The sequence below is a fragment of the Centroberyx affinis genome, unplaced genomic scaffold (assembly GCF_046629955.1).
Source record: "Centroberyx affinis isolate AG114_WGS23_722 - 3 ecotype Tasmania unplaced genomic scaffold, CSIRO-AGI_Caff_v1 ptg000188l_1, whole genome shotgun sequence".
NCBI classification, from domain to species: domain Eukaryota; kingdom Metazoa; phylum Chordata; class Actinopteri; order Beryciformes; family Berycidae; genus Centroberyx; species Centroberyx affinis.
In genome coordinates this window covers 99,010-102,933 of record NW_027278883.1, presented here as the reverse complement: position 1 = coordinate 102,933, position 3,924 = coordinate 99,010, and the positions used below count along the sequence as shown (strand labels likewise).

The window sequence follows — 3,924 nt, the reverse complement described above, 5'->3', positions numbered from 1 at the left end:
CTCTTAAGTAGTCGCCTTCACAATTGAGGCTAATTCAATACACCATTTATTTGCTGCCATCTTGTGGTTCAATAAGAGATAGCTATGATAATCTGCCCTCCTCATTTCTATTTCTATCAGTTTATCAAATGACTATCCACAGATTGTGACTATCTGGAGGAAACAGAATAACTTAATTGTTAAGTACAATAAATACTGGAAGTTGCATTGGTGACATTGGTGCAGAGACATACTGACAGCATTCGGTGCAAACTAAAATGCATGGTAACAGGTGATACCAAGAACTGATACCTTGCAAAGGTCCAGTAGACTGTATACAGTAGGCTATAACTCAATATTCTATATCTGTGTGATTTTGATCGGGTTTGATGCAACTGTAAAGGGAAGTGAGGTTATACTGAATAGAATAAGAGGCATGAAATAAATTAAAAGCATTGGAAAACATATATTACTGTAGCTGAAAGGTGTCATTGTGCACAAAATTTGCACACAGGGTTGTTAATGTCTTGACTTCTCATCAATGTAATACACCATTAACATAGCAACAATTTGCTAATAGCTAATAGTTTAACAATCCATGTAAATACATTTTAAATCCTGTTAATGTAACGTTTTCCAATGGAGAGACAGCCAAGAGGTTTCACCCTGTGGCAGGACCTCGCTGTCTATTAGGGTTACCCCAAGTTGATAAATCAGTGTCTGGCAACTTGCAGTCGTTAAAAATCGGTGCTCATTGAACCATTTCAAGAGCCGTTATATTGCCAATGTGATGGCACAGCAGACCGAGCTCTTCAGTTTTAGAGGCAGAAGTCTTTGATTAACATATGCAAAGTGCATTGGAAGATACATGTCCCTGCAAGCGCGCCCAGTGATCCTTTCACATTCCGGTTGCAGTGCTTGGTGGTGCGTGGGATGGGTCTTTGATGACAAGCCGAAATAGCTCAGTTGGGAGAGCGTTAGACTGAAGATCTAAAGGTCCCTGGTTCGATCCCGGGTTTCGGCAAGTGAGGAGGTCACTTGTGTAAAGCTGTCCCTTTTGGTTGCCATCTATCTCCCATTGTCTGTAACGGCTGGCGCGGCAACCGTTTTAATCCTGTGATTTTCTGGCTCGTGATTTCCCAAAACACGGCGGACATTTACAAAGAAATACCCTTTTAGGAGAACGTAGGGATACATATAGGGCTCCCTCTCGCACTGGAGGACAGCGTTTAGGCGTTTGAGATAACTCCCTTCTCCATTGGCGCTTCTATTCGCAACACTCAAACAGGCTGCACCCTTTGACAGGGCAGGACCTAGCTTCATGTTAGCGTTCCACACAATTCTTAAATCAGTGGCTGGCATTCACTTATAACTTGCGTTCATTAAAAACTGTCCGTCAATGGGCCTTTTCAACACGCGTTAGGTTGCAAATATGGTGGCACAGCAAAGCGAGGTTCTCGGTTTGAAAGACTGGAATGCAAAAGCAAAGTAACCAACTCAGATGTGTCTGCATACAAAACCGGCACCCTTTTCCTATCCCGCCCTACGGAAGATGGCAGAATGATTGGTTGCAGCACATTTCGCTGCACAAACGTGGGCGTGGTTTTTCTGCTATACCTTCTCGCCCCTTGGCAGTTGAATTGTAGGAACAAAAAAGGACACTCTGGAGAGGCGCTGAGAGCCTGGGTAGCTCAGACGGTAGAGCATCAGACTTTTAATCTGAGGGTCCAGGGTAGAGGTCTTCACGGGTCGACCCGAGACCCAACCCGGGACCCGTACGGGTTTGGGTCCACGTTTTATTAAGGTCAATCGGGTCCGAGTCGGGTCCCCTTCTATTACTGCGGGTCCCGGGTCTGTTTATCATTATGTGTAATACCTGAGTGGATCCGAGAGGACCCATGATCAGCGCTGATCACGTGACGAGATGAGAAACGCATGGAAGCGCCATGTAACTTGCGTGATAATTAGGCTGACCAACAGGATCACAAGAGCAAAAATAAGGTGAAAAAAAACTTTGAGCAGCGCCAGCGAGTTGGAGCGGAGTAAAAGTACATGATGGATACCTTCTTCAGTGAGATAAAAAACAGCTAAAAGAAAATGAATACAAAGAGGTCAAACCTAGCGGCACCTCTTCTGTCTGGGCCTCCTTCATGCAAATTGTGGACAAAGACGACAACAAAGTAAGCGCTGTTAAGTGTATTAAGTGTGGCGGACTGTTACGGTTCGATTCAATTAAGACAGGCACATCGCATCTTTTAAAGCACATCAGGTCTTGTCAAAACAAAGTTTCGACCCAAACTTCAGAATGGATTCAGTTCCAAAAAAAAGCAAAGGAAGCTATTTTGCAAAAATGCACCAAAGTCTGTGCGAAGGATTTAACGGCCTTTAGAATGTTTGAAACGCCTGCGTTCACGGAGTTAGCGCAGACAATATCGGACACAGGAGCAACACATGGCCAGTTTGATGTGAAGGACCTTCTTCCCTCTGGTGTGACGGTATCTCGTTTCACACAGAAGAAATATGAAAGTGTCAGGGCAGAGCTCCTGCCAACGGTTAGGAAAGCCATAGCCGATGGATTGGCATGCGGAGCATCCACAGACATGTGGACGGATGACTACAGGAAGGTCAGTTACACCTGTATCACTTTGCATTACATAGATGACAACATTCCCACTCAGGGCAAAGAAGACGGCCCTAAACCTAAAGGGAGAATTTCTCAAGCAATTGGGCGAATTTGGTCTGACCCCAGAACAGATCGACAAACTGGTGTTTGTCAGCGACCAAGTCGCAAATGTGCAGGCAGCGCTCGCCCAATGGGCGCACAACAGCTGTATAGCACACCTTCAAGAAGTCTAGGGAAGATGATGAAGAGGATGATGGAGAGGAGGAAGAGCTGCAACAACTAAGAGCCTGCATTGAGCAATGTAAGACCCTAACGACATTTTTTAAACACTCCGGATTACAACTCCGACTCAAGCAGTCTTTAAAACAAGAATGCGAAACGAGGTGGAATACTAAACTGGAGATGATCGATTCTGTGCTTGGTGGATTTGAAGACATTCAGTCCATTTTGCTTGAACGAGGAGAGATGCATCGCATGAGTCTCATATCCAAGGACATGCTTCAGCTGCTTGTGTGATTCCTGCAGCCTTTCAAGCAGGCTACCGAAGCGCTCAGTGGCTCAAACTACCCTACGATCAACTTGGTGGCCCTCTGGAAAACCACGCTGATGAACCATTGCCAAATCACCCCAGCTGATCCAGTACCCCTCGAGATACTGAAACGCAGGTCAGATGTAGCCTAATATCTCTCTTCTAATTTCCAACTCATTCCTAATTTATTCACCGTTTGCTATAGTTATTTAGTCAGGGTTCTAGTTATAATCTGAGCGTTGTGGGGGTCTCTAAAATAACTAACGTTAGGGGCGGAGATAAAGAGAGAGAGAGAGAGAGAGTGAGAGAGAGAGAGAGACTTCACTGCTCATTATGTGGTCCAACACTTTCACACACACACACAGCAGCCCACTTTGCACGCACCCCATAAACACAACAAACAGCGCTGTCCATGGTTCTGAAACAACAGCAATAAGCGATAGTCACATGTATCTTGGCCAGTGTTGTTTTTGTTATTTTTCTGTAGATGCATAAAGCTTAAACAGAGGGGGCAAAAATACATACAATAGCCTGGTAAAAAATAAAAGCCATCCACTTGGTGGTGAAGTGTAGCCATACTGTCATTCACGAGAGAATATGGTGCGTAGTTCTTTTGGAAAACATGTTTCTTTTAGTTTATTTATCTCGTAAATGATACTCATTACATTGAAAAATGCATTATTTGTCATTCAAATAATGGTTGTTGGTAATGTATTAGCGACCCCCAGATGTATGATTTTACTGCTTTCATGGGAGCTCAGACCCCTCCTTACGGGAGCTCAGCTCCCACATA

General features: G+C 44.4%; 1 non-coding gene across 1 annotated transcript; it reads left to right on the top strand.

Annotated features, from left to right (window-relative positions):
• The first annotated feature begins 930 nt into the window (after window positions 1-930).
• trnaf-gaa (transfer RNA phenylalanine (anticodon GAA)) lies at window positions 931-1,003 on the top strand. The gene has a single exon. It is a non-coding gene; the product is annotated as a tRNA-Phe (tRNA).
• The last annotated feature ends 2,921 nt before the right edge of the window (window positions 1,004-3,924 follow it).